At 43.5% G+C, this 16,834-nt stretch overlaps 1 protein-coding gene across 3 annotated transcripts in view; it reads right to left on the reverse strand.

Moving 5' to 3' along the window:
• Nucleotides 1-11,967, reverse strand: part of ntng1b (netrin g1b) — a 76,643-nt gene extending 64,676 nt beyond the window's left edge. The window contains exon 1 of one of the 3 annotated variants that reach the window (XM_023822321.2): nucleotides 11,610-11,967. The gene's annotated coding sequence lies outside the window, so the exon portion shown is untranslated. Of the gene's footprint in view, nucleotides 1-9,036; nucleotides 9,938-11,609 lie in introns of those variants that run through there. The other 2 variants (XM_072704317.1, XM_023822320.2) reach the window with 2 other exon arrangements.
• Nucleotides 11,968-16,834: the final 4,867 nt, after the last annotated feature.

Below are 16,834 nucleotides of genomic sequence, written 5' to 3' on the forward strand. Positions count from 1 at the left end.
ACCCCTATTTGTTTCCCGAGCCGTCAGAACGAAAGGAAAAAAGAATGACAGCTAGCTCCATCTTTTCGTCATTGCAGCACCGAACACAAGCTGAGCCATCCCACAGAATATGAATTTTTTAAATATCAAGGCTTGTTTTCTTTTCAAACATCCCAACAGACAGAGGGTCAGTCTGAATACAGCATGGCAGTCTATTTCATGTCAAGACAGACAAATAGCAGGTTCATGAATATTAAATAGGCAGTTTCGTCTATTCTTTTTTTTCTCACCCCCTATTTAACTCCGAATTACAAATGTGACTTTGGTATATTTGCATATTAATCTCGGCACATTTGCATAACTTGTCTGTGTTTATTGAAAACAAAACACAATAATACAAACCATGTTCCATTTGTGTATCTTTCGCTGGAAGGCGAACAGACCTACATGAAGCTTCAGATGTAAAAATGAAAGGGGAGGGGGAACTATCAACATTTATAAAAACAATCCATATATATATATATATATATATATATATATGCACCCATCTTCCATAACTTCCAATCCGGTGCAGGGGTCACCATAATCAGGAAGCCTGGGTGCCTGAACACAGGGGCACAGGGTGACCCTCCATGGGATGCTGGGCCATTCTACAGCAAAATCGATGGGCAACTTACAGTCACCAATTCACCCTGCGGCATGTTTTGAGATTAAAGATGGAAACCACTGCAGGCACAAGAGGGAGGTGCAGAAATCTATGCCCACAGAGCCAGGAATCGAACCCGCAGCCCTGGGGGTGTAAGGTCAGAACAGTACACACTGCGCCACTCTATTCTCCGAATCAGGCATATTTCACACTGGGTTCTGATACCGGAATCGTCCCAGAATGAGAGCGGTCAGCTCCGTGACACGACCGGCACCTTCCTGCAGTATCGTTTCCACGGCTACGTTCCAAGGGGCCTCAAACCACTTCACGGAACCCTTGCGTCACCTCCCCAGCTGGCCCCCTCGCTGGGAAATTTCCGGCGCTCCACTTTCTGGCGCACACCGTTCTGAGCGATCCCGCGGCAGCCCCTGTTCCTGTCCGTCCCCCGAAGGCTGCGGATGTTTCTGCATGCCCTGCCGACCCCTCGCTCTGCTCCGTCCTCTCTCCTTCGTGACACACCCTCCCGCTTCTAAGTGTGTCACCTGACCGGCCGTTCGGCAGGGGACGCGTCGGGGGGGGGGTCTGCTCTAACAGGGGCCCCCCATGTGTCTCCCACCCTGCTTAAGGTAAATAATGAACGTCGCGTTAGAATGATGGCAAAGGAGGTCGTGTTTTTTTTCCTTCCTCACTTGTTACTACATACCCCCTTTACTCACCGTCTTTATTCATAAACGCCTGAATGCTGGGCCACTGGACGTGAAGTTAAATCCTCATCCTGCGGCTACAACCAAAAGAAGCTCTCGGCTTCTCAAAAGACTTGCGCTGCCCCCCCAACTCAAACACGAGTATCCTATGTAATCCCAGCACACAATGCCAGCTGATCGACAGACCAAGAGTCTGTACCCCCCCCCACAACCCTCACCCCCTTCCCGCTAACAAGCTGTAATGAAAGAAATACATATTTCGCCATCATTCATTTTTCTGCTGTTTGTCGCACAAGGGCTAATTTGCATAGATTCACATAATTTGACTGATCTGGAGCTAAATTCAGAAGAAGCTTGTTTTAGTTTAAGGTCATTTCAACTTGTGACTGGACAGCTGAAGCCTACGGTAGGCCATCACAATGTAGGGTAATATACCTTCAAAGCCTACGGTAGGCCATCACAATGTAGGGTAATATACCTTCAAAGCCTACGGTAGGCCATCACAATGTAGGGTAATATACCTTCAAAGCCTACGGTAGGCCATCACAATGTAGGGTAATATACCTTCAAAGCCTACGGTAGGCCATCACAATGTAGGGTAATATACCTTCAAAGCCTACGGTAGGCCATCACAATGTAGGGTAATATACCTTCAAAGCCTACGGTAGGCCATCACAATGTAGGGTAATATACCTTCAAAGCCTACGGTAGGCCATCACAATGTAGGGTAATATACCTTCAAAGACTATGGTAGGCCATCACAATGTAGGGTAATATACCTTCAAAGCCTACGGTAGGCCATCACAATGTAGGATAATATACCTTCAAAGCCTACGGTAGGCCATCACAATGTAGGATAATATACCTTCATTAGTATATTGGGGAAAATTCATGTAACTAATCTATAACTGAGTTATCCAAGCTTTTAATGTTTTTTTTTTTAAAAAAAAAGCTTAAAAACCCTCATATTTTCCTTGTATATAATTATTCTAAAATGTGTTCTGTTTCTTGGACAGCCTCCATCCATCCATCCATCCATCCATCCACCCATCCATATTCAAACCACTTCTGGTTATAAGTTTCATTGTCTTGGACAACATTGATCATAATAATAATTATACAATAGACCCTTTCATGTCAGGTAAATTAAGGGCCTGGGCTTTTGGCCCCCGTAGCGAGCAAAGCAAAAAGATGCAAGAAACACAACACAGAAAGATCACTGTGAGATCACTGCGATATATCATGAGAGGGGCCGCTTGGCATTCTTCAAACCAGCACTCCACGTATATTTTATGCACTTATGAGTTACTGAACTTCTTGTGTGTCATCTGCTGGCCTTCGCATAACTACCGAAATCTCCCATTTAACTTCTTATGCCGACGGTACAAAAAAATCAAAACCGCGGTGGGGAAAGTCGTAATGCAGAAAGGTCAACTGTAATTTAAATATGTATCTATCCCAAAAACAGTCCTCTTAAGCTATGCCGGGCATGCTGATGTCACCACACTTATTGTGGAAAATGGAGATCTTAAAATGAAAGTGAAAGAACTGTGTGAAAAATGGTACTAGAGCCCAATGTGAAGAAAATAAAGGTTATGACCTAAGTGAGGCTACAGGTGGCTTTTGGTTCTTTGGAGCAATAATCAACAACAAAGGCGCGAGATGTCAGGAAGGATGCAGCAGGCCGGCAGTACTGTGGGGAAGGGTCTAGAAGAAACATCTTCATAAGTACTGACCTGTCCTGAAAAGCAATGTTCAGAACTCAGTATCTTCTTAATGGCTGTGAGAGATGGACGGTGAAGAATCTTGACAGGAACGCCTGGAATTCAGTGCTGGCAAAGACTTTAGGACTCTAAGAACGCTACGGACCACGAGGCCAATAAACAAGCGGATTCTTGGTTAAATCAATCCTGAGCTTCAGCACCAGACTGAAGCTGCCTGTTTTTGGTGCGTGAATATTACGGGAAGGCCCAGGACTCTGGGAAAGACCATAATGCTCTGAAAACTTCAACATGAAAGAGGATGATAGATGGATAGATGGATGGATGGATGGATGGATGGATGGACCCAATCGTCACAGCAATGAATATTCCTTGGCAAAGCCGACAACAAGAACATAAGCCAGAAAGTTCTGGAGAAATGCTTTCTATGTCGTCACTATTACTCAACAAGGGAACAAATAATAATAGTTAAACCGGTAGATTAAATTTACTGAAGTTGGTAGCCTATAAAGTATTACTGCAGAGGTAAACACTGCCCATATGGGATTGACTAACCTGGGTCTGCAGTGTAATTAATAATCTGTGGTTACCTACATTGTGTTGTAGCCTTAATTATCCTGTTAAATTGCAGACATCTTCTCTAATTCTCAAATGCTGAGGGATGATATCTGTAGCTGAGGGTAACGGCTCCAACGTGGGAGGTACGGTGTTTGAGCTTTCAACAAGTTCGAATCGCGGTTATTTCGGGAAAAGTAAGTCAGTACCAAAGTATAAAGCACACAGAAGGAAAATGTCGAGCTCTATAATTATATTTTTTTTCAGGTGTTAATCATTATCATATGTTTCCTATATTAAATTAATACGCAGGTTTATTTATTTAAAGGACATCCAGTTTTGAAAACCACGTTCAGTCCAAAATGGAGGTCAGTGAAAACCACACAGATACCAGAAGCCTTGAAAAAATGACTTCCAGGTAATTTTAGCACCGTTTGAACATTATCATACTGGTGGTGCTAACTAAATGCAAGGCAAACTGAGTTTTATGTGAATCCACCTCCCATTTTTTGGGGCAAACTCATATTTTTCATCATTGGTTTGTCTCAGATTTCCAAATATATATTAACAGATGCAGCGAGGCATTAATGAGAGGATAAAAAACTCATCCTAGGATAAAAATGGGTTTCTGTATAATGTGCGTCCATTCATTAGTTTCTGGGTTTGAGACACAAAAGATAAAATAAGTAAGAATGTATGCATGTGCATGGGCCGCCTCTGGGCTGAGACCCCGCTGTAATACGCGGCCGGCCGCCTCTGACCTGAGACCCCGCTGTAATACGCGGCCGGCCTCCTCTGGCCTGAGACCCCGCCGTAATACGCGGCCGGCCGCCTCTGGCCTGAGACCCCGGCGTAATACGCGGCCGGCCGCCTCTGGCCTGAGACCCCGCCGTAATACGTGGCCGGCCGCCTCTGGCCTGAGACCCCGGCGTAATACGCGGCCGGCCGCCTCTGGCCTGAGACCCCGCCGTAATACGCGGGCGGCCGCCTCTGGCCTGAGACCCCACTGTAATACGCGGGCGGCCGCCTCTGGCCTGAGACCCCGGCGTAATACGCGGCCGGCCGCCTCTGGCCTGAGACCCCGCCGTAATACGCGGGCGGCCGCCTCTGGCCTGAGACCCCACTGTAATACGCGGCTCGCTTTCACAGGCGTCTGCGTCCTTGTCCGCCTCGCCCCCCAGCCCCGAGGTCGCCACCTTCTGAACCTCCAGCCCGCTGGCCATAAAGTAACCAGATAATAACCGGTGGACGGATGGCTCTGAAGCTCCGAGGATCCCAAACGGCTCCTCTGGGCCTGCCGCTACGGCTATTTCGGGGACATCTGGTGGCCTGCGAGGTCCCTGTGGCGTGCGTGAGGCTTTATCTCTTGGTAAGATCCCATCTGCTTGGAGCTGAGATGACGTGAACTGTGTGCCCAACTGGTGCTGGACCTCGGATTCGGAGCGCGAGTGGGAAACGTTAAACCCAGATATGACGTCCGCGCGCGCGCGCGTGTGTGTGTGTGCTCCTGACATCACCGATCCCCATGAAGCAAGAATGAGGCAGCCAACATACGCAAAAGCCCCTCCCCCAACCCCTGCCACCCCCGAATCAGCCCCCAAAGGGATACCCACACTTCTTAGTAAGCCGATCCGCTAAACACACTGCTGCTCCCTAAACACCCCAAAAAACGATGTGTCAACTCTTGTCCAGTGTCCCCCCCCCGAACTCTGAGGGGTACCACGTACGTCTCTCCCCCAGCCTTGTTTTAGTTTTCATTACTTCTCTCCTCCAAAGCAATAAAACAGAAAATCAATGTGAGCGAGTTGTCATGGCAAAAGGAGAAAAAAAAAAATGGATTTTTAATGTATTTCTGTGGAAAGCTTCCGGATTCACATTTTTCAACCCTTAATGGTATTCAAGACATCCGTGACTAGGAGAGAGGTCAAAAAGCTCTCCGACTGAAACTTAAAATATTAAACTTAAAACATGCAGATGTAACTCTAACAACCTACGACACTCTGAGAAGGATGATGCAAAAGGGACACAGAGGATCTGGTCGATGTCGATGGCCGGAGATGGTCCGGCTGCCGGTCCGTAATCCGATATGATTCACGGCGTCGCCTAACTTTATAGACACACCATTAACATAAATCACGCCGGTTGGGGCTCGGACGGGTCCGCTCCAGAGCGGCAAGACAGGAGTGGGGAGCAGACGATAATGGAGAGTTAGGATAATGGGTGGGGCAGCGGAGATCACAGGCCCTGGCTCGCTGTCATGTTTACAATTTAGATAAGACCTCTCCAACCATTATTCTGCACTTGGATTTCATTATCGCGGTGGAGAGCTGGCGTAGCCCGCGCCGCATGCTAACGAGGGGTTGCGCCTCTGTGCCTGCCCTTAGATTCGTTGACTCAGGGTCACCGGCGGCAGGGCTGTCTCGATACAAATTTGTTGATCCCACAAGGGCCCTGGCCTCACCCCTAACAGTAATATTCACCGTGTTAGCATTAGCTTGACGCTAGTGAGGCCCTGCATTTCTGCTCGTAAAACCTTCACAGCCAAAGCAATGATGGGATGATCACGTATGTATTTCCACCAACTAGACATATCCCTAACAACATGTCTTTGCCTAATTACATTGAAATGCCACCGTTTAATCAATTTTTATTTCCATGAATGATGTTTATAGTCGAAACGTAGCAGCATTGCATTTCTGTGATAAGGGATGCTGTCATACATCTGAATAGCAGTGACGCGTTATCCAAGAAAAATGGTTTCTTCCGCAAGCCCTGGGGGGGTCAGAGGGGAGATGCTGTCGCCGGAGCGATGGTATCGCCGGGGAGACGGTATCGCAAAGCATCAGTGGTCAAGTGGAGTAAACAAAATGTAGCGAGAAAATGTGTGTTGCTAACAAAAAGGAGGACCTCGTCTGGACTGGCTTCCGGAACAGCAGTGGGGGGTGGGAGGGGGAGTTTAGGCTTCAACGATAACCATCGGATAGCCAGCGTAGCTTTCTGGAAATTTCTGTCATGACTGGCTTCCCGCTGGGGTACGCTCTGCTTTTCAAAAAGCCTCCCCGGCTGAAATGGTGCACGTCTCCATCCCAGCTCCCTACCCCGACGGAGACGATGCATTTTCATATTCCCAGGCTTACACCAGGACTGGACAGCATCGCAGGCATGGCTTTCATGTTTTAACCACCGAGGTGGTGTGAGGCCTTGTTACAGATTGTGTGAAAACCCATTAATGTTCTACACAACCTCCGTCACCTGTGAGAGCCTGTAGATGATAACCCCCCCCCTTGTTTCTGAAACCTGTCCTTATCATCCTCTGAGCACCCCCACCCCCCAAACGAGGCACAGACAATTCAAACCACCAGTTAAGGCCCCTGGAAAACAGCCTTAAATAAATAAATGGTTTGCAGCTCATTTACTTAATCCTTGTAAACAGCTAATATAACGCAAAATAAAACATCCCAAACTAAGCAGTCATCTGACCTTCCCTCTCTCCACTGATGCCCATGCGTAGCATGTTGCCTGACAGCTAATGGATGACAGACCAGATAATCAGGGCCTTTTGCATATAAGGATGCTTGGGACCGCACAGCAACACTATGACAGTTTAAACTTTGCCACCAAACTTCCCAGTGGACATGTACTGCGACCGCGCTCCTCATTTAACAAACCGCACAACCTGCCCAAGGATACGGAAGGTATAATATAACAGTCAAGCCAAAAATCTGAGCTTCCATCAGAATCTCTTTTTTTTAAACAAACTGGTTCCAAATTATCTGTTAGTATTTGCTAAATTAACTCCACAGCCAGCATTGCATTCTTACAACTACTCTTACAAGTCTTCTTAATGCTTTTTTTCCCAGTGCCTCCTGCATATCCACATCCACAGTTTTATTTTACTTACTGGCATATTCGATTAATTCGCAGAATTCTCTGCATTTAGATGCATTATATGGCAGATTTTTTTCGGGCACTGGGCATATCTATCTAGTAGCCTGCATCCCAACAAATATGTGTTTGGTTGCAGTATCATCCATGGCTGACCGAGACGCAGGGCGCTTCGGGCAGTCATTTCATAGCGCACGGCGGCGTGCCGCGCAGACCCCCAGCGGCGCGGACCGCATTCTGCTCGCAGCCGTGGGGAAGCGCCGCTTTGTAGGCTACGGCAGTGCCTGCGGTTCATACGGCCAGTGCGGGTCGGGTGTAGTGCGGCACCTGCCTCCCGAGCACTCAAAGCAAACGTACGGCAAGGAGGGGAAAGGACTCCTTCTATTTACTGCCGTCGGCTTTACCTCTGTCTGCACGTATGCAGTGCATGAGAAAACACTTCACAATATTATGAAAACGGCTCTTGCAGTTAAAAAAATGTCTTAATCACCGGTAGTTAAAGGTATATTTATTTTAAAAATATATTTAAAAAAACACATTCAGTAAAAATTAAGAATTAAATATCCAACAACTGATATAATAGCTAACTTTAAACTTTACAATAGCGTAACAATATAATTTCTCAGTCTTTCAAATATATACAGGCCCTGTGAGTGTATGCGTGTGTGTGAATTTAACATAAAAAGCTGGAAAACACAAAAGCGAAATACAACACAAAAGTGAAGCCAGATCCCACACAAACCTAGATAAAACTTAGTGTTTTGGTAGTTTAAGTACTTTTAAATTTAACGAGTGTTGATACAACACAGAGATCACGTGTTGCATGGAGTGAAAAGGATTGTAGAGGAATCAAATAAGCAATTAAAAAACAAGGCGCTTCGTTATTCAGACGGGGAATATCTTTCGTATATACTTGCTGGTTCATTAAGTTACTTAGTGAAATTTCTCTTGAATATTGAGCTCACCACAATGGGAGCCCCTAAACTGCGCTAAGGCTGGGAATTATACGATTTTTGGATACGCCGGACCTACGTGCCGCTCGGACTCCATTACTAATCGCCTTTCAGAAAATACTGCACACATGCCTGACTGCGCGATCAAAACCGAGATTAGGTTCTTAATAAACCGTGATGACCCACCAGAGGGCGATAGGTAATTCTGCAATGAATACTGATTTGTCCAACCTATTACACATTAACAAGGTTACTGTCTCCTAATACGATATGAATTAGCTGGAAAAATATAATAGTCTAGGCTTCTAAAGAAACGTGCAAGTAGTAATGTCAGGACCGCTGGAACCTACTTGCGGTCGCTTTAAACTCACCGCGACTCCAGCAACACAAAAAACACCAGCAGAATTTCAGAGCGTGAAAATATTACATTCGGCCCACCAGCAAAACAATTATTAATTGTAAGCTCCACAAAATAACATACAGAGAATCTATTATAATGTATGCCTTAAAACGATGCCTAATTGATTTCGGGTGTGAAGTAATGTCTGAACGGCGGATCGGACACAGATATTTTCAGAGGAAGAAATACTTACAATTTAAGACTCCTTGAGAAATTTGCCGTTACGGTGACCCAGTCTTAATGAGTGTTCAACAAGTTCGGGGATGGCTTCTGGATTGGGTTTAAGATGCGACTGGTAATCTAAATTTGATGAGACCGGGGGCAGAGTTGCAGAAAAAAAGTTGATGATGCGGGAGTTTTAATGAGCTGACTAAATGGACAGATTTACAAGCTTTTCGATGCACATCAGTCCCAAACGAATTGGCGTCTTTTTCAGTATGCAAAACGGACAAAAAAATGAGTGATCACCGGGTTGACAGCTGGGTCAGCAAGAAAGCCAACGGAAAGTATAGAAAATGGCAGAACTCCTGACTCAAAATGCGACTGAAACCTCACACCTCTCCAAACGCTCTACTGTCAATACAACGCAGATTCCTGACAACTTTTACGTCCCGTTTCTCTCTGTCGATTTATTTATATATTTTTTCAGGCAACAGTGTAAAAGTCACACTCCGTGTCCAAGTATTCGGCCCAAGTCAGCGAAAATAATATTTCTGAGGGTCTCTATAAACTCTTGTCAGACATTGAAAGCGAACCCTGGATCCGAAAGCGTCCTCTACGGTGCTCGGGACCCGCGATAAGCAGACGCTCCTTCACTCCGTGCCCGGTGAAAATTATCTGACAGATCATGCATCTGGAAAGCCCATTTCTTAGGCAGACATTGTACAAATGGTCTTCTTTATTTTAGTTGATCAGCGCATCATCTTCAATTCTGCCACGTTTTACGTGTAGCTATTTTTCCCCCGGAACCCAAACTTGCAACGTAAATGCAACAATAGTGAGAAAAATTGGAAATTCCGTTAGCCCCACCTAACACTCTTGGTGGGATGTAGGAGATAAGCAATCTTCTCCAAATGCGACCTAATATCGGCACTGTGAGCTGTCTCCTACCCCAACACTTGCGCTCTCCGCTGGGTCCTAAAGAGCACCTACACGTGAGTTACAAATTACCGGTAACCGGCCGCATTCTATCAATCTCTCCAGTAATCTGGTGCATTGTTTTAAATACATACCTCTGTGTTCTGAACAGCTTTGCTATTTAATCATCAAACAGCACACCGACGCGCCGTTTAATGCCGGCACAAGTTAAAGACGTTAACATAATGTACGGCTATTAAGATCCAAAGATTCGTTAACACCTCTATGGACGGAACTATTGTAGGCAAATTTCATGTTTGCTTTGTGTCATAATTATATCGAAGTCGTTATAATTAAAGTGTTACCGGCAAAAAATCCCATCTTCTACGACACGTAGTAGGGTTCAAAATAATCTGTTATAATTTACACCTACTTCTCCACATTGTGAATAAGTGTAAGTAGCATACACGCACCCAAGAACTGCCAAATGTCATTTAAACGGTGATAAATTAGTTATATCAGCCGTACGCTGCTTTTAGATGTTATTAAACTCGCGATGTATGTCTGCTTTTTCTAAGGATATTATTTAATACCCCACAATTCGAGTAAGCAATGATACCACAGACGTGACAGGTCATAAAATTTTTAGTTGATGAAAAATAATAATACTAATGCTAAACCCTGTAAATCACTTAACTATGGCTCTTGGGTTAGCCTTGTTCAACCACACATTTACTATGTTAATAACTATGTTATGTTATAGTAGACTAGCTGAGATGAAATGTCTGTGGTTTGTACGTTCCCCAAAACAGATGCGAAAATCAGAAATAAAAACAAACTTTCCGCTTTCCATGTATACTAATATATATATGTGTGTGTGTGTGTGTATATGTGTGTGTGTGTGTGTGTAGTTAGCATTCAATATTACAATAAATAATGTCAAAACGTGAATATTAATCGTAAATTGCAGTAAGAAAATATTCCGCTGGTGTGTGTATATTAAACGTGGAGAGGCACAGTGTCAGTCGAATGGATTTCGTTTAGTTAAACTGAATGTCAGTAGAAGTTTTGCAAACTAATAAAACGATTGCAGTTCCAGTCAAACAGTGAGAAAGTTCTCCATGATTCAGTTGCTCTGCGGTCAACCTATACTCCGAGAAGTTATAAGATGCACGCAAGCCCGCTGCTGCGTCACCTTATGCCTACATTTTTAATAAACCAAATATCCCAGAAAAAGATGACAAGAATGACTGCGCAGTCCATCGAGAATAGTTCGATTGTTCTGCAAAAGCATCCTTCAGTCTCTGTCGTCATACTGATGATGAGCATTAACGACCACGATAATGATGATGTTGATCATCATCATCGTCATTAATCCTAGGTTTAATATAGAGGCACCATTGCTAAAGTTACATCACCAACCGAATGCTGCAGACCCCTGAAGCACAATCTATAACGTGCAACAAATTAACATACATTATTCCTATCATAAAACCCCCCCTACCCACCCTAACCTAGATATTGCGATACTAGATCTTTACTAAAACACGCACACACACACACCAAGAAAAAAAGAAAAAAGAAACAACATTTAATGATAGCTTCATTTCCGCTTTTCGTTGCTCTGCATTTGCATTTTTTTCCAGACAAAGAATGCATATCACTGAAAAATATAATTTGCTACCTTACCTTTTTCTCCAACTTTTTTTTCACGGTAAAACTTAACGGTAACTTTTGACTACTCGACTAGTGCGTCTTCGGCGCGAACGTACGAATCTGATGGGTGCCAGGTACAGAGACAAGCTCCGGAGCAACTTCTGTCCTCGGCTCCGTCGCCGTGGACTCCTCCTCACTTCTGGCAGTGGTGCAGCACAGCAAACAAAAGCAACGGGCGCGTGGCGCATGCAAGCTCTTTGATTTCAATATAATATTCTCACTCGGAGATGGCATGATGGATCTTGGTCTGCGTCCTGAATTACCAATGCATTATGAATATGAGCGCCCGCAGACCATGCTACTCATTCAGACGCCCATGAGTGTAACGAGCGCTCCTGATCCCAGCTACGTGCCTCCCCAACCCGTCACTTTGTTTAGTTGCCTGCGTCATATTCCTAAATATCTTGTGATAACGAGATATCCATCACCACTGGAGGTGCTGAATCCAAGGGCCTCGTCTGTTCTAATAACAACTTACCAACATTTCAAATAGTAGCACTAGTATCGCACTGATGCCAGTTCCATGGAAAAAAAAATCACTTTCAAGACTGGGATTCTCAGACTGAAAGTCTGAAATTCGCGTAAAGGTGCGGCAAGGAATGATTGTTCGAGATGTACCTGGTTGAGAAACAGTTTAAAGAGACACTACTCGTCCTCAATGTCCCAGACAAACTGAGAAGTTAAAAACGTGACCTGACGATCTGGAGTATGATTGCGCAACGTGGTGACACATTTAAGAGATGCACGCCTCGTTTGTTCCTGCATATTTGTAACTAGGCGATTTGTCCCCTAACTGGATCCACCTCACATGACGTTTCTTCTACAAGCTGTCTAAGGATTGTGAGATAATGTACGGCTTTTGCCATTTCGTCGCAAAACGACGCATTTAACGTTTAGGCAAGGTATCTAAGAGGCGGTCCCTGTTTTAGCAAACAAGACAACGCCAGCTAAAAGCGCCCTGCTCTTGGCACGCAGTCAAGAAACCAAAATTTAATTAGATCTGGATTTATCTCGACTTACGCCTCGAAGCGGACAAGATTATATTGTCGCTCAATTACACCCTGTTTATTTATTTCTTTGTTTGTTTCAGAAGGTCGTTTGAATATTTTGAATAGCCTACACAGCTGAAAAACATATTTAAAAATGACAACAAATGGTAGGCTATTTGGCCATGTGATCTCTAGAATCAGGCACGCGAAACACTGGAAGATGGACCTATGTCTGTGGCTTTCATCCTACTGCTAATGAAATTGTCAATGAAGCCGTCAGTGAACACAACGGCAAAGAGAAGGTGCAAAGTTACTTATGAGACTGGACTGATTGTTATTAAACTAATATAAGCAAAATGTGGTAACACTATTTTAGGGGACACAAATAACTTAGTATCTCAGTTACTACTTAAGCGTAAATCATGAACAAATATAGTATCTGCATGAAATACATGAACCATTGATTGATTAATGATGAACAAGCATGGGATCAGTGCGTAACTAATATGGATCAGTGCGTAACATATGGATCAGTGCATAACTAACATGGATCAGTACGTAAGCTAACGCACAGTTTCTGGATAATTCATACATTAAGTGTGTACTACTATATTTGTGCCGCCTCAAGGAAAATGGGTAACAATGTAATATTATGTAATATTATGCTATTACCTATGTACGAATTAACCACAAACTAAGTGTTACTTACAAACTGATGTCATGTTTGTTAATCATTAATGAATTGTAACGCATCTTTCATCCCAAGCAGTTACAATATTTGTTACTATATCTGTTAATTCTGTAAACCTTTATGAACAACTAAGGAACTCTCATTTATTGTTTCACCTTAAATAGGGACTATATTTGTTCATGATTTGTACTTCAGTAGAAACGGAGTTAATACTAAGTGTTTCTACCCCTTTGAAGTAAAGTGTTACCGAAAATTTCCAGAGAGGAATCAGCTTGGACTTGTCATGAGTGACATCCGTGACTTGTGGCCTCGTTCTCTAGGGGGATTCCTGGGTCCTGTGCTTCCACGGTCATTGCGACCCTGTACTGGATAATCAGGCGCAAGATGGATGAAATCTGAAATGCTCTTATGTTACTAAGCAGACCACTTACGACTGAACACAATAATAATATTAATTTAAAAACGCGATGATGGAATCCATCCGTGCAGTAGGAAGGGGTTTTAGATTTCAAGGTAAAAGTCGAGAGAGAAAAAACATGTTCTGTTAGCTTGCGATGACCTTGATCGGTATTGACTTCGGTATTTCAATTTAAAGTCTGGCAGTCAGAATTGAAAACCTGCAATGGTGCATATTGCTAAGCAAACATGGAAAATATTCCTCAACTGCAGCACAGATGCCGCTTTCACCTCTGAAAACCCACAGTGTCACCTTTTAAATGTCTTTTTTCACCTACAGCAACACATTCATCTGCACTATATTAGGTTCCAAAATGGCAGTGCTTTTTACTGACAATTATGTAGGCGAGTCATTTGTTACTTGTCAGATTTTGGTCTTATTTACTGCAAGTTTACTTATCGCTGATTAATGCTTTGGAAGACTAACCGGGTTTGAGCGTCACCGCCTCACGTTATTCCAGTTAAGTTCATTTGATCTGTCAATACTGCTTACTGCATTCAAACAGCAGTACTGTCTCAAAGGTGATCAATATTTTATACAGGGAAAAATTATCAACACCAGGGCTCCGCGGAGACGTACAGAAAATCGCCAGTATTGTAATCCACGTTAGCCAACTGAATGCAAAATATATTACATGGGAGACCTCGGGCCTTAGGTCTTAGTCGCTTATGTGATCACGTTTGGTGGTAGTATTGTGGTCCCTGGTTTGTGGTTGAAAACTCTACCCCCTTAAACACGTTTATGAAAGAGTTAAGTCAATGGATTTCCGCGGTTACAGCTTCCAGCTGCGAAGTTTACAAGCCAGCTGGAAATTTAGGACATTAAACATACTATAAAGAATTCGTCCAGGAACGATTTGGGATTTGCTTTTAGGCAACAGACTGTCCTAGTTTACCGGCTACATTGAACTTCGGTGCCTCTTTAATGCAGCCTCTCATCTTAAAATTAAGCCCGCGGTTAACAACAGGTGCAAAGCAAGGAAGGTTTACATTCAATGTAGCGTATGCGGATTTTGGTGAGGTATACCAGTGAAATAAGATTTATGTCCAGTTTGTGTCCAATCATTTTAATGATCTAAACTGTCGTTTCAGAAATTAAACAGATCGAACCATGCGCAAGCAAGAGTTTGCACAAAAACAGGCTGTGTATGATTAAAAGAAGAAAATACAAAAGGAGTGCTGTTCCTTTATATAGCACGTTTTCATGTTGTGTTTTTTTTTGTCGTTTGTATAATGATTTGTGTGTGACAGTTAGATTCGATATCTTTCTGTGGTTTTACGTAAAATGAAGTCCCACTTGCCGAACAGATATGTTTTCGCTTGATTGGCTTACAGGTTGGACGAATTCCGTGCACTGAAGGGTACTGAGATCATCTTCTGTCTTTTTCGAACTTCAAAACCTAGACAGGTTTATGGGGTGTGTGTGTGTGTGTGTGTGTGTGTGGGGGGGGGGGGGGGGGGGGTCAGCCCTAGTAACACTGGTCAGCCCTAGTCTATGCCTTCGCACTGTGGGAGGAAGCCAAGATACACAAAACACGAAAACCGCAATGCTGGAGGTCTGAGACAACGTGGGTACTTACTAAGCTACTGAGGTCAAGATAAGAGAGAATGCCTATTGAATGGGGACATTTACTGCGAGTCCTTGTTATCAAATCGCACCACCACCTCTCTCAAGTCGCACCTCCAGGATTAAAATTCACCTCCAGACCCTGTTTCTTTTCTCTCTGGCTGAATATTGTATGAGTTGCAACAGAAACAAGGCAGAATTGATTCCGCAGGCAATTACTATGCAACGTGAGGAATTATTCCCATTTAAAGTTCTTAAGCTTGTTTCTGTTTACTTTAAACACGGTTCAAACTAAAATGCCCAAATGGCTATTAGTTGACAATTTTACTATAGGGTAAATATCTCTGAAAAGTGGATATAGGTCAGTTCTCGCTTGTAGCTAATATTATACCTGACATTTGTACATTTGCTGTCTCTGACAGAAGCCACACAACCCAGCTAAACTCCGACACATACTCATGGCAAACTGTTTTGATCAAGCTCTTTGTTGTTCAAAAAGCTGTTCTTTGTTGTGTTGAAATGTTTCATTTTTAACCCTGAAACCTTTAAGGAGTAGGTCCTTCATAAATTCGCTACGCACCTGCCTATTGGAAGCTCTAAGAATGGCATATATAAACTGTGTTATACGCCGACTGCATCGGCTTTTAAATGCTTCATGATTGTAGTGATGATAGTATCTTTAATGATAATAGCTCTCATTCTGTCAGTGTCTTAATGTAAGCAACATTCTTGAGAAAGCTCGTAGGAGTTTTACTTACACAAAACAATTTTGAGGGCAGAATGAAAAATGATTGGTTCAGGGACAAGCCCTGTCTTGTCCCAAAACATCTGATTGGTTTGTCACTCCTCCTCTAGTTGCTTTAACCCATGTCTCTACAATCTGATTGGTTATTTCTCTAAACCAATCATTTTTCCTTCTGCCCTCAGAACATTTTTATGTAAGCAAAATTCCCATGAGCCTGCAGCAGAGGTATATTACAGGCAAGGACATAACAAGCCCTTTCTGACACAGGGTAGTGATACTTGCACCCTGCCTACAGACTATTGGTATCTCCCAATTAGGCACAGCTGATGTTATTTGACAAATGAGGGGCTGATGACAAAAATCAGCCAGTTGTGTTACTTGAGGGAATAGATGCTCATATGATCATTTTCTGGTCTTAGTGGTGTAGCTTTTATGTAGGGCTCTGTGCAACAATGTAAATTAGCGATTAACATTTGAAGAAAATAAATAAATCAAAGGCCACAAGGCTGTTTTTCACGTCCTCTAATGAACTAAGCGTCTTGAATGACCTTTGATATCACAAATATCCAATGATGAAAATCCACAGACATTATGGCAATCAACAAGGTAGCTTTTCTTTGTTTTTGATTGGCATATTTACACAAGTACTGGGAAAGGTTTTCTAATTTCTATGGCTGCCGATGTTGTGTTTGTATTGGGACATAACTGCTTGTCAGGGAGTGTTTGATACACACGACAGTATCCAGGGGT

Source organism: Paramormyrops kingsleyae, chromosome 21, assembly GCF_048594095.1.
Source record: "Paramormyrops kingsleyae isolate MSU_618 chromosome 21, PKINGS_0.4, whole genome shotgun sequence".
Taxonomy (NCBI): Eukaryota; Metazoa; Chordata; class Actinopteri; order Osteoglossiformes; family Mormyridae; genus Paramormyrops; species Paramormyrops kingsleyae.